General features: G+C 37.8%; 1 long non-coding RNA gene across 1 annotated transcript in view; it reads left to right on the top strand.

Moving 5' to 3' along the window:
- Positions 1-3,475: 3,475 nt before the first annotated feature.
- The window catches only part of Gm32810 (predicted gene, 32810), a 39,590-nt gene continuing 28,319 nt past the window's right edge, over positions 3,476-14,746 (top strand). Inside the window, exon 1 of the long non-coding RNA NR_157044.1 lies at positions 3,476-3,910. This is a non-coding gene — a long non-coding RNA (predicted gene, 32810). The remainder of the gene's footprint in view (positions 3,911-14,746) is intronic.

Genomic DNA, 14,746 nt, shown 5'->3' with positions numbered 1-14,746 from the left:
GGAATACGTTTATCATATTAGGTGCAAGACTGTACTACAATCAGCCTTATATGTTTTATAAATTTAGCAATACCTACAGCTGCTATAATCCTACCTCTGAAAATTAAGAATAACTTCAGTAAAGATTTGTGGAGTGCACAAACATACAGAATAAATCAGTGGCGATTGGATAGATTGCAGTTGCATTGGGTTTGTGACTCTGACAGCATCTTTCTACACTGGGAGCTATAAACACTTAGCATAGAAAGAAATGAAAGACCGAGTTAACAGATGTGTTATCAATTAAACGTCCTTGAGAATTCATATGTAAGCCGCATTTTAAGAGTACAGACATACAGGAAGGCTGGATTGAGTCTTATTCAATTAAACAAGGAGAAACTAAAGAGAAAAGAATGACACACTATGGAATGGGATACCTATGAAAGAACAGCAAAGCTGAGAGGAAAATTTCTAGAGGCCTAGAGGCAGAGAAGTCTGATTTAAGGTAGTCAGCTCACAGAAGATAAACCTGTGATCCAAAACACCTTTTCTGTTTCTAGGGTGAAAATTTAGGGTTCTTTAAGGAGAAAGTACTTGAATTTTAGCTCATTAGTAATAACTTCAGAGTCCCAAATCTGTGTTGGTTTCACATTAGGAAAAGTAATCATATAATTTTTCCTTGGGCTAGTTTAAGCAGGAGCATACCCAGAATTGCATGTCCTACCTTGCTCCCTGTGTTTCCTGTCTATGTACTCTCTGTCTGTCTTCTGTCTGTGCTATGTGTCTGAATCTGTACCTGTTGAATTCTCTCTTGCTTGTCTTTCCCTGTGGCTATGACCCTAATAAAAAGCTTTGCTGTTTGTTGAATAGATAAGTAATCATCACATTTGGAAAGAACAGGGGATGCTTTACAGAAATCTTTAAGAAAGTTTTATAAAGGATGAATTTTACTGACTCTAAGTGGCCTCATTGATCCAGATAATAAACAAACGAGTATTATCAAGCAATGTAGTATCAAGCAATATTTATATGCTGCATGCAGTATTCATCGTGGATATTTCTTATTAGGGTTACTTTCAATATGTTTTCTGGATTAAACATTACCATATCATACTCACACATACACACACACTTTCACACACACACACACACACACACAGACACAGACACACACACACACACACACACACACACACACACACACTCAGTCCCTTGTTTCGGGGTCATGTCAGCTTACATAACTCAATATTAATGTTCTATTTTAATTAAGGTTATAAAAGTTGATTACATGGGAAATCCAAGGCAAATAAGGTTGGGTGTTATAATATTCTCTTCAAGGCATATTAAACAAATTAAGCATATATAGATTATTGATCCTAAATCTTAAATAACCTCAAGGTATATTTTAACTTGTCTCTGCGGTCCAGCAAAAGTTCCAGTCTCTTAGACTATGGGAGATATTTCAATACTAATGTATCACCACATGGAAGAAAATATGTGTGAAGGGATCAAATACAATTCAAAATCCTCACCTTTCTGCTAGCTCTAACTCTGCAGTCTTGTATAGTGATACAGGACTGTAGTTCTCAAAAAGGCTCACACTCTCGGTCTGCAAGTGTAGCTCTGCGGGTGCTTGTCTTTTTCCCTTATAGGGTATGCGCTCTCATATCAGTGATAAGTGCCAAGACACAGAATTGATATTCAGAGAGTTCAAGATCATGTCAGGCCCTAAAAGAAATGCTAGACTTGGAAAAAGAAGAAAACATGTGCAGGGATTCTGCACACATTGTGGCATCTGCCTTAAAGGTCAGGAAAATTCTGGTATCATGAGCCATTTCTGTAATTATGAATTATTATATACCTTTTGGGTTCTCTGATAAAGTATCATGATCAAGGCCACTTTAGAAGACAATTAATCATGACTTATAGTTCCAGTGGGATAATAGTCCCCGTGGCACAGATATATGGCTGGGAATAGGATTAATGTGCTGAGGAAATCATGGCTTCAATGGCAAGCACAAAGCAGGGAGCAGCACTGGAAGTCAAGCATGCCAATGAAATCTGTGCAGAGACAATTTTTAAAATAACATTTCCCCAGATCTTCAGTTTCTCTCTCTCTCTCTCTCTCTCTCTCTCTCTCTCTCTCTCTCTCTCTCTCTCTCTCCCTCTCCCTCTCCCTCTCCCTCTCCCTCTCCCTCTCCCTCTCCCTCTCCCTCTCCCTCTCCCTCTCCCTCTCCCTCTCCCTCTCCCTCCCCCTCCCTCCCTCCCTCCCTCCCTCCCTCCCTCCCTCCCTCCCTCCCTCCCTCCCTCTCTCTCTCTCTCTCTCTCTTTCTTTCTTTCTTTCTTTCTTTCTTTTTCTTCACTGTGGCACTTTAGGACATGACCTGCTGGTGGTGCAGTTAGGAGCTCCGTCTGTAACTCCTGAAATTAAGCTGTGTATATCTTTTCAGTTGTGAGTCCAGAGAAACATTCAGTGTTCTAGGGATGGGGATGGAATACTGAAGTTGAATTTATGAAGGAGAGCAAGAAAGAGGGAGAATGAGAGCTATTTTATTTCAATATCTCCTCTCTTTCTGGGGTAAAAAAAAAAAACCCTCAGGCTTCCAATGTCAGTTTTGAAAAGAGTACTGATTGTTTAAGAATTGCAAATTCTTTTCAAATGTCTAAGGTGGAGGAATGAAAGTGTTGAACTTTGGGAGAGGAGTTGGTTGGCTTTGTGTTTGAGTATTCCAACAATAAAGACTATTGTAAGCTGTCTCCTGAGAGGCTCTGCCAGTGCCTGATAAATACAGAGATGGATGCTCTCAGCCAACTATTGGAGTGAGCACAAGGTCTCCAATGGAGGAGCTAGAGAAAGAACCCAAGAAGTTGAGGGGGTTTGCAGCCCCATAGGAGAAACAACAACATGAACTAACCCTTACTCCCAGAGCTCCCAGGGAATAAACCACTAATCAAAGAGTACACATGGAGGGACCCATGGCTCCAGCCGCATATGTAGCAGAGGGTAGCCTTGTTGAACATCAATGAGAGGAGAGGCCCTTGGTCCTGAGAAGGCTTGATGTCCCAGTGTAGGGGAATGCCAGGACAGGGAAGCAAGAGTGGGTGAGTTGGTGAGCCGGGGGTTAGGGGGATAGGATAGGGGGTTTCGAAGGGGAAACCAGGATAGGGGATAACATTTGAAATGTAAATAAAGAAAATACCTAACTAAAAATAAACAAACAAACAAACAAACAAACACACAAATAAAACTAGTGTAATTACAATGGAGTCTCAGATTGTATACCACAGAGGCCTCCTTTGCCAGCCAGCAATGTACCACCAAGGATATGCCACCCGTAACTCGTGAGGAGAGTGGGGCCTTGGTTGCCTTACTCTTTGTGCTGGCGACCCCTGTGCACTGAGCCTACTGAATGCCAGCAGCTCTCATTCAGCTTGTCTGGTCCTGAGTAGGATGGATGCAGGGCGTGCTAGAGGGGCGTGGCGGAGGCGACGAGTGGGGCGGAGCAACTGTGGAAGAGGGAAGCTAGTACCGCTTTTGAGCGAGGGATGCGATGCAGCGTGGTGCTGCTCGGAGGTGTGCTGCTCAGAGGCCGCCTGATTGCCTACCTTCCCTGGTATTCCTTCCGACTGCGGCAAGGGCACTGAGTGGTGGCAACGCCGGCAAGGCTCAGGTATGGTGTCTAGAGGCAGCGCAGAAGGTGAGCGACACCCTGGCTGGCGGGTCGCGGACTAGAGCTGAACCTGGAGGCTTCGGTCCGACTCGCTGCTCTTGCAACTCAGGCTGCTGAATTATGGAACCCTTGACCTCCGGTTCCCCCTCCACTGCGGCGTGTCCGCCTTGGCTCTGCCACCTGCACTCCGTCCTTTGCCGATCTGTGCGACCACAGCCTTCCCTCTGCCTCCCTCCTTCGCAGGATTAGCGCCCTCACTGGTATCCTTATTTTGTTTGCTGTTCCCCACTAAACATTCAGAATGATGGTTTGAAAAAGAACTTGGTGGGTAGGGGAGCAGGGTGGGGGGAGGGTATAGGGGACTTTCGGGATAGCATTTGAAATGTAAATGAAGAAAATATCTAATAAGAATTTGAAAAAAAAAGAAAGAAAGAAAAGAAACAGAACTTGGATTTAACTGTTTATGCTCAAAATCCTTCAAAAAGCTCTGGGTTACATACAAAATTGATCTAAACTTCTTTCTACCAGGGCAGCTGTCAACTTAACCTTAGCCTTAGCCCATGACTCTCACTATTGGGCTTCAGGTTGCTACCCAGGCAGATATACTGGTCACCTCTTCTGGCTGTTGGTAGTTGTTCTTGTCTTCTATTGCTGTTCTTGAGAGAACTTCTCCTGGTTCCTAAAATTGAAGCAAGTCTCCCTCTTTTTGTCATTTGACACTTTTGTTTGGTATTAAATTAACTATTTTTTTTCTTTTTTTATTCGTATTTATTATAAGATACACTTTTTACTTGTTAATTATTCCCATTAGACTTTTTGGTTTTCTCTTCCTAACTACACCATAGAGATCACTTTAGATTTATTCATAATTTTATCCTTAGTAATTAGAACTGTGCCTGGTACCTAATAGGTTCTTTGTAAAAGTGAATGCTGTAGTTGATTTGAACATTTGACATCTTCAGTCCAGATTTACTCCCGTTTACTGACTGCATGACCCTGAACCAGTTAATGACTTCTAGTGCTTCATTTTATTCAGCTGTATATGATGACTACAGTATTACCTATTTCATAGCACTACAGTGAGAGTTAATACATGTTAATGAACATAGGTCTGACTTTCCTATGCTTTGTGTAGAGACCAGAGGTCTATGTCCAAATTTTTAAGTCAAAATTTCTCACTGAACCTAGAGTTGCCATTTTGGCTAGACTGGCTGACTCCTAGGATCTGTGTCTTGTGAGACCCAGTGTTGGAGTTAGAGAGAAATGTGCAGCACTGCACCAGATTTTATGTGGATAAGGATTTGAACTTAGGTCCTCATGCTTGCAGAGCAGGCGCTTCATTTATTGAGCATCTTCCTAACCCTTAAAAATCAAACAGACAGACAAGCCAAAATCACCACCATCTTCACCTTCACCTTCACCTTCACCTTCACCTTCACTTTCACCTTCACCACCACCACCACCTTCTTCTTCTTCTTCTTCTTCTTCTTCTTCTTCTTCTTCTTCTTCTTCTTCTTCTTCTTCTTCTTCTTCTTCTTCTTCTTCTTCTTCTCCTCCTCCTGCTCCTCCTCCTCCTCTTGCTCCTCCTCCTCCTCTTCCTCCTCCTCCTTCTCTTCCTCCTCCTTCTTTTGCAGGGTTTTTCTGTGAAGCCCTGGATTTTCAGGAGTAGCCTATAGATCAGGCTGTTTTTCAAAGTCAAGTGATCTGCCTACCTACCTCTGTCTCCAGAGTGCTGGGATTTAAGGTGTGTTACCATTGCCTGTCTTCTGACAACATTTTTTATGGTTGTCATAAGTTAAAAGGGAATTCATTTTTATATTTGTTTTTTTGAGTGAAATTTTATTGCCTACCAAAATTTATTTGACTTTCTAACTAGTTTCTTTGTGTGTCTAGAATAAAATAAAAATAAACTGCTGAGAATGAGAAAGCCACCAGAGTGGCTCTCTTAGGTTTTGCTTTGATGTTCTACTGGAAATATGATTGTGGTGATGATAGAACTTACTGGGCTTCTTGTTTCCATACAGGAAAACTCGAACATCTCAGGGAAGTCTGTTTTTTTAAGTGTTCAGGAAGGAGAGATGTGTTATTATCTTTGGTGTGATGTTTTCTACCATTTTGTACAAGGAGATTTTCCTACATGTTGTATTTTGGTTCTCAACTTGTACCATAAAGCAAGCTAGTAATATTCCACATACTTACTTTTGCTCTCTCTCTTTTTTAATGGGTTGTTTTTTCCTTTATCGTTTATGAAAACGAAACCATATGTTTTTAATAATAAAAACTTTCAGGTAATGCATCAAATTATTCTTACAACCTTATGAAACTGCCTATGGCAATTATATTTCTATAATACTAGATACTTTTACTTAACATTTGTGCTTGGCAAAATGGCTTTTTGTAATTCCTTTATATCTGTCTTAACTTTAAGTCATAGTATTCTAAGCCTTGTGCCTGACACTAAAAAATGAACAGGAAATACTGCTTGTTTTTTTTTTTAACATTTGTTCCAAAATTTTAATAATAATTGGTAAATTGCTATGTATGGACTTTGTTGCAGGACTCTTTGCTAAGTGGTTTCCCATTTAATATTAAAAAGCAGCATATAAATTTGGCATACTCAGCAAGAAACCGATTTGTAGAGATAATAGCACTTGGTTGGGTTACATGGCACAAAAGGAACCAGTATTAAATATGATAATTTACTTTTTTATTCTTGTGGTTTCATATCATATCATATCATATCTAAGAAATTGACAAATCCACTGCCAAAATATTTACCTATTTTTTCTTTTTAGAGTTCAAAATTTTGCTCTTATATTTAAGTCCATTTTACAATCTATTTTGAATTAATATTTATATTAGTGTAAGCTAATGGTCCAACTTCTTTTGCATGTGATATCCCATTTTCACTAGCTTTCTTCATTAAAAAAATAAAATGTCCCATTGATTTCTTCTGGAGAAACCCTTTTAAATACAGATATCCCTGGATTCCACAATATCTGAAGTTCCTCAGCTGTAAGTAACTGCCTAAGTAGAAAACTGATGGCTAAGGTAAGGAAAAAAGGTACTGAGAGGAGAGATAGGTTTGGGCCCAAAGCAAGCTTGTTTCACCTTATCCTAGAGTGGCCACAGGTTGCTTTCTCTGAATTTGTGTAACATTTTGAGTTATGTCATATGACTAAAATGTGCACATCAGTTAACTCATTGCATATTTCTTCCTATTTCTCCTCCCCTCCCTACCACCATTACTACGACTAGGCAGCACAAAATAGCCATGATCTTTTAGCTTCAGTCTTCTGAGTGTTGAAATTACAAGTGTGTACCATGAAGCTTCTGTTTCATTTACTAATAGTCCATTTATTTAGGACTCACAAATGTCAGATTAATTAACACTGACTGTATATGGGAGAGTGTTGCCAGTGTGTGATGAACTGTTTATAAGTTATGGTATTAGTAATTGATCTTTACTAAATAGTGAAATACCTCTTTTGCACAAAACTGATTGTTCCTAATGAAGATTATTCCTTTCATAGATATTAAAATTAAGAATCAAATGTGGCTAATTCCAGGACTCAGGCTGAGTCAGGAGAATAGCTGTGAATTTATGCCGTCCTGGACTATAGACAACCTATGTCAGAAAACCAAAAAAATAAGCAAAAATAAGTAAAACTTACCAAGAACCATGGAAAGCAGTCAAAAGGAAGTTTTTTTGATTGGGTGTGAGCAGCCTTTTAACATGCGCATTGAAGTCTAGAGTGAACTGTGACTGCTGTGCCCAACAAGAAGGACACATATAGTAATCCTGTAACTCAGGAATACACATTTCAAATCCGTGCTGCTCTATCATTTCCCTTCCATTGACCACACCTGGCTAGCTGTTATGGAATATTGAATGGGACAGGGCATAGTTATATTTTATAGTTACTAATTTGGCTGGCCTTTAATATTTTCACCTGAATATTTCCCTATAGTTTTAGCTTATAGATCCTTGCAGTGGTTGAGGCATTTCTGGCCCCTTTCAGTCTCATGAAAATAACAAGTAAGAACTGAGGAACCTTAGACATATTTTTAGCTGATTAATTTAAGTCAATCTAGTCTGTTCAAAATGTTTTATTTTTAAACCCTAGAGGAGACTCTTTATTCAGAACTTAAATCTAAAATTTAAATAAGAAAGAGAACTGCTAAAGATAGGTTTAAAGAATGGAACCCTCTTGCTTGCGATTTTTACATCCAGTTCTTGTTACTCTGGCCACATCTCTACCTCATATCCATATATGGCCCCATATGGGAGTTTGCTGAGCACTATTCAGTATGATTTCTTGTTAACAGGTGAAGAGATGTGAGCCTCACTGCTCTTAAACATACTCTGTATCATAACTAAGGTGGCAGTCCTTTAGCTGGGATTTGAGCTGAGATCTTTCACTACTAAATCCTTTCCATTATGTCTCTATGTAGTGGATGGATGCTTGGTTTAGCTAACATTATGTTATGTATAGTTCTTAATGGGATTCTAGGTCTGTTCCAATTCGATTTTCACTCTGTACTGGCAGGGTAGAATATGATGATAAACCACTAAAGTTCTTTGAGGTCATACCCCAAATGATGGGCATAAGTGCATTTTAGATTTATGAGTTCATGCCTTATTCATTTTTAAACTTAAATCGTTGACATCATCATTGATAGTTTCTCTGTTAATGTTGCAGAATACAGAGAAGTTGTAGGCTGTTTGATTTTGTGTATTGATTTTTATAAACCATTTCTCACTTCACCATACAATTAGCTTGGAAAACCCAATAACCTCAGAACAAGGTGACTTTTACTTACAAGTCAAGCTTTATAACCAATGACTTCTCAATGCAGGGCCATTGCTTCCTAATGAATCAGCATAGTAAAGAGGACACAGTGTAATTGCAAAGGTTGCTTGGAACAGAGGAAGAAAACAGCTCATTATTTTTTGGACTGTTTTGTTAGGCTATTTCTATCCTAATTCATTGCCCTCCTCACTTTAGATAAAGTCTTATTTAAATAGACAAGTCTCTTGGTATGGAGAAAACACATAAGACTGCAGAGACATCGGTAAACTATTTCTTGTTTGGTGACCATTATGGATTAGCAAAAATTTATGCTTTTATATCATAACACATTATAGTTTATAAGAATAGAGTTTTATTTGGCTCCTTATTTGACAGTATATTAGCAATCCTATAAATGATTTGTAGTTAATTCCCATATACTACATGGGTCTTGATGCTATCAGTGTGGTCCAAATGCTGATTTTTGTCTGTGCTACTTTTAGGAGAGAATTTTGTGACCTATGTGTTCAGAGTTTGATTCTGAATTTTCAGAGTTTTTTTTCTGTTAACATTTTTTTTTTTGTTCTTAGTTTAATTATATGCATTTGTATCTGGCAGCTGCTTGGTGGAAGTGGTGGGTGTGCACACATGTGAATCAAAGTGCAGGCATCCAGAGAGTGTGTCTGAGCTCTTGAAGCTAGTGCTAGAGGTGGTTGTGAGTTGCTAGATGTGGTTGTTTTGGCCAAACTCTGGTCTTCTGCAAGATTAGTATGTTCTGTTATCCTCTGAAGCATCTCTCCAGTCCTGGAATAGATGATGTTTTTGCTCATTTTGTTTGGCGTTTTTTGTTTTGTTGTGTTGTTTTTGGTTTTTGTTTTTTATTGGAAACAGGTCTCAATATGTAGCCCTGGTTTGCCTGAAACACTCTTGACTACCCAATCACATGTACAGTTTAGGGCAATTTAATATATTTCCATTATAATATTTCAGTATGTGAAACACGATTCTTGTTGGCCTCAGTGAAATATGAATGTGTATATATAAATGTGCTATATAGGTTTGTGTCAGCTCTACATAAGTTATAGTCATCATAAGGGGTGAAGGGACCTCAATTGAGAAAATTCCTCAGCATAAGTTCAGGCTGTAATCAAGCTTATGAGGTATGTTTTTAGGGATTGATACAGAAGGGCCCATGCTGTTGTGGGTGTGGTCACCCCTGGTCTGGTGGTCCTGGGCTGTATTAGAAAACAAGCTGGGGAAGCCAGTAAGCAGCACCACTCATTAACCTCTTCATCAGCTCCTGCTTCTAGGTTGCTGCACTCTTTGAGTTTCTATCCCAACTCCGTTCAGTGATGGACTACAAAGTGGAAGTGTAAGGCAAATACACCCTTTTCTACACAACTTGCTTCTATCAGTGGTTCATCACAGTGATAATAACCCTAACTAGGGCAGTGAGTATCAATGCAAGTGTTGATAGATGTATACATATTGTTTGTTTCTATTATTTGCCTTGTATTTGACCTTATAGAAGTTGCCAAGTGGCAGAGACACCTGTTGATAACTCTGTGCTTAAGGAGTCCTATTGGCCATGATGCTGAAAATCTTCACCTTGAGTTCATTTGTTTAAGACATTTGCTCTCCCTCCCATAAAAGAAACAATTTCTTATTCTGTAGCCTTTGCTGGCCTTGAACTTGAAACTCCTACGCAGCCCAAGCTTACCTTGAACTTTTGGCTCTCCTCCAGTCTCAGAATCCTGAACAACAGGCGTGATCCACCATATTTGAAATTTGTTTTAAGGCTAAAGACTTTTATAAGTTATCATTTTATAAGTTAACTTTTATGCTTTGTTTTATCTCCTTGAACATAGCATGATCGTTGAAAAGGCTAAAGTTCGCTATCCACTAACTTTATTCTTTGGTTGTTCTTATTTGTATAGTTATTTCTTTGTGTCACAGTCGTATTTGCAAATTGGCTGCAGAGACAAGTAAACAAAAGTGCTGCCATAGTAGAATATAGTTGCTCTTGTCAGTTGCTTCTTGCCAGGGTTACTTTAGTCCACTTCACGGATAAACTAATGTGAGATGTGGTTTAATTTCTGGAAAACTTGATTTGTTTACTTCTGGTTTATTTCTAAGATTCTAACCCGTAATATAGAGATCAAAATATTTGGAAAATTATTTGACTCCAGTTCTCATTATTTTAGTAAGGTATTTGTTAAAAACATGGCCCACTCTTCAGCCACTCCTCTGGAGTTGACAGATTATTCTCAGAGGGGAAAGAATCCCCTTTGTGGAGAAGTAGCAGATCTTTGTAAATTTTGTTCCCTTCTGATTGTTAGCTAATTTCCACTACCTGGAATGCATCTTTGCTTTGTGACAATTTTATATAGAAAACATAGTTTTAGTTTCTTCTGGGATTTGCTTGGTTTTGTGTTTTTCCTTCAGAATTGACACTAAATCCATAGTCTTTTGAATGACAGGCAAGTGCTGCACCTCTGATCCATACCCATAGTCTTCACATCTATCTCAGTGTTATATCTGTCTACTCTCCTCATTATACCATCAGTAAGGACTTTCTCACTGACTTTTCAGAGCAGAAACCTTAGTGAGTATAAGGTGCTCTTAAATGAGTAATCAAATGAATTACTATTTTTAATTTCTCACTTATTTTTCTTTAATTTACTCATTTTTATGTTTTTAAACTGAGACTGTGTTTAGTCTACCCTGGTCTTGAGCTCATTATGTAAATAGTGCTGGCTTTGAACTTCTGTTTCTTATTCTGCCTCCCAGACACTGAAATTATAGATGTGATACACCATACCTGGCTTTTAATTTGAAGATATATTTTATTATTTGTAGAGAAATGGCATGAGAAGACTGCTCCCTGGTTGCTAGCTTCCAGGAAACCTAAGTAAGGTCTTTGTCATTTTCAGCTGAGACCCAGGAAGCACACTTTATTAAGCAGAGTCCTGGTGTTCTGACAAGTAAGCTGCAAACCTGAGGAAGGGACCTTCCTGTTCTTTTTTTCCATGAGAAAATAACTTTGTTTATAATTGTCTATAGCTAATAGACATCATAATGGGGAACAATGCAGCAAGCAGCAGGCATGGCAGCTGGAGTAGAATGCAGAGAGCTCACATCTTCAACCACAAAGAATGAAGCAGAGAGAGCAGACTGGATATAGCAACAATCATTGAGCTCTCAAAGCTTACCTCCTGGGACATACTTCCTCCAGCAAAGCCATACCTTTTCATCCCTTCCAAAGAGCAAATATACAGCACACCAAGTCTCCAAATGTCTAAGTCTGTGAGAACATTCTTACTCATATTACTGCATATAGTTACATTTAATGACTATGACATACACTTTAGCAGAATTCTCTAGTCATTTGCTTTTAAAAGTAGGTGTATAGATTCAGAGGTACTATGAATCAGTAATTTTGTAATAGGAATTCCTTTGACTCTTAAGGGATGAAGTCTTTAGGACTGGCAAATAAGCTACTTAAGGGGAACTTAAAAGAAACACGACAATTCTGGGCTTGATAATGAATATGTCATTGAACACCTTTGCATCTGCCTAGAGCAAATTTAAAAGAAAAACACTTCTCTCCACAGAATTAGTAATTTATTCTCAAGGCCTTTTACATATGCCTCTAAAACATTTAATTTTTTTTCTCACTCCTAGGACTTAGCTGATAACTTCTGTGTATTTTTAGCCATTTTCATATATATAATATGTCATTAATCCAAATGTCAGAAAGAGAAACCAAATCAAAGTTCATTTCAAAACTGTGTGTGGATAAAATATGTTTAAGTGTTAAAGATTCTCATGAATCTTAGCAAAGCTAATTTGACTGTGATAGTGTGTGTAAGGCTTCATATAATAATCTTTGATATAAACTTAAATAATTACAGAAAGCAATGTAAATATTATATTAATTTATGAAAGATAATACCTTGGTAGCCTAACTTGTAGCTAGAAGAATTTGACTTCGTACCTCTTCTGATCTAACACTGACTTAAGTAGCTTACTAGTAAGTCCTTAAGTCTTAAGTTTGAGACATGCCAGCATTTGGTAATCTTGGTGTTGAATGGTACAATTAAGTGTTGCCTTAAAAATGCCAGTATTTTCTGTCCTCTGTCCCCCACTCCCTTCCTTCTCTGTCCTCATGGCCCTGCTCTTGTCTGCCTGCCTCTACCCAGTCTGCAGGTCCTCACCCCTCTCTCTTCTCCCAATAAACCTCCTTATACCTGACCTCTTCTATGTAGTCATTTCTCAAGAGCACATCTTGGCATGTGTCTGCAGTAATACCCCCTTGTTGTATTATATTTCAGCCTCATGTATTACATTTGTTATCATGATAATCAGCCCCTTATGATGTGTTCTTTTAATGAACTTCTTGGGGGGGAGTACATTTTGTATAGAAAATGTGCTATCCTGTGTGTGTTTTCTTTAATGGCTAGTATGACACAGTTGAAGAGCCATTTTAGGCTAGATGATGAAGGGAATAGTTTAATAGATTGTTTAACTAATTAGTGGTAACAAGTAACTAAATGACTGTTAGTTGGATTTATAGATATTTTATGCAAATATTAAGTGTTGTTGTTCTAGAGGACATAGATTCTATCTCCATCGATCCCTCTCACCCATTTGAAAAGTTGAAAAGTGCTTAAATATGAGGCTTAAACTGTAGGGAGTATGCTCTCTGGACAGATTGCACTGATAAAGCAACCTGAAAATAATGCATTTGACAAAGTTTACTTGAAATTATACTTTTTCATTAATTGGACATTTGAGTTTCAAAATATCAATGAAGAGTACATTATGGTATAAAATCCACTTATTTTTTTTGTCCTCATACAGAAGCTCTAACCACCATGAAACAGTGGAGGAAGCAAGCTGAAAATGATGGCTGGCAAAATGGGTGTATTTTACTGAATAAAGATTTTTTTTTTAATTATCTAAACATGTCTAGATAATTTTTGTTCTTTTTAGTCTATGATATGGCTTCAGGTATAACATGTGACTTTATACTCTCTGTGTTTTCACTGTTCATAAACTCTAATCCTTATTTTTCTGTTAAGAATTTTGTTCTGAGGAAGTAGATATTATTGCACAGAACAATTTAATATATTTTAGTTTATCTGAACATTGATAGTAATACTGAGAACTCTCACCTCCTTCTCCAGCAACCTGTCTGCATGGATGCTGCCATTCTTCCTACCATGATGACAATGGACTAAACCTCTGAAACTGTGAGCCAGTCCAATTAAATATTTTCCTTATAAAAGTTGCCTTGGTCATAGTGTCTCTTAACTGCAATAAAACCTAAGTATGACACCTACTCACCCATACTTTTTGGCCCAGTGACACTACTATCAGTTTCTGTTCACCAAAATTCTTTATTTTATTTTACTTTATTTTATTTTCCTGTTTTTGATACCAGATAACCTCTTTCTGTGTTTTCATTTACCCAATCTAGATTTTTTTCCCCTTTCTGATCATTTTAGACTTGTCTTGGTGTATTGGGTATTTCTCCCCATTTTTTAAAAAAATTTTGAGTCTTCTTATGGTCATTTTAATGTATGTTTGCCCCCACAGCAAATTGTTCTCAATATATATTTCAGTATTACATTTTTTTTTAACCTGTGCAGCTGGCTGCTATATGTTTAGCATTTAAGATCTCTGTTTATACATGATTGCTCGATTGCCTGGTTGTCTTCATCATCCTGGTTTAGGTGATTTCACATTATTTCTGAGGCCATGGCTCTTAATGGATATGCATATTCACACTCTTTAGTCCTTAGTGTTGTTCCTTGTTATAGAGACAAAAGGTAGAGTACATTTTCATTATTGTGGTATTGTACTGTTGTTTCTATGATGACTGAATCTAACTATTCAGGATAGTTTTGGTTTGGTAAAATTAAGTACTAATCAATCAAAAGATTTGCTTTGCTTAATGAGGGCAGATCATACTGTTTATAATTATAGGTTTTGTTGGTAAAGTGTTACTTCAGAGTGGATCCTGGAACAGCTTTTAAAGTTAGCCTGTAGAAAATGCAAAATTTTCTTCAATGTACCTTGGCAAATTTAATTTCTTAGACTTTGGTCACATATACTCTGAGAATCTAAGAATGTTAAAAACAAAAACAAAATCACTGCTTTGTATAATCAATAGCTAAAAACTCCTTTAATTCTCTATAGCACCTTACTCACATAGGTAGAAGTGAAGAAGAAAAAGATTGCAGTAATTACTATTTTAATTCTTATTATTTGGTCTAATTATTTGGTATCTTTTTTTTT

Source organism: Mus musculus, chromosome 1 (genome assembly GCF_000001635.26).
Source record: "Mus musculus strain C57BL/6J chromosome 1, GRCm38.p6 C57BL/6J".
Classification (NCBI taxonomy): domain Eukaryota; kingdom Metazoa; phylum Chordata; class Mammalia; order Rodentia; family Muridae; genus Mus; species Mus musculus.
The sequence above is the reverse complement of the archived record's forward strand: the minus strand, read 5'-3'. Positions and strand labels throughout refer to the sequence as shown.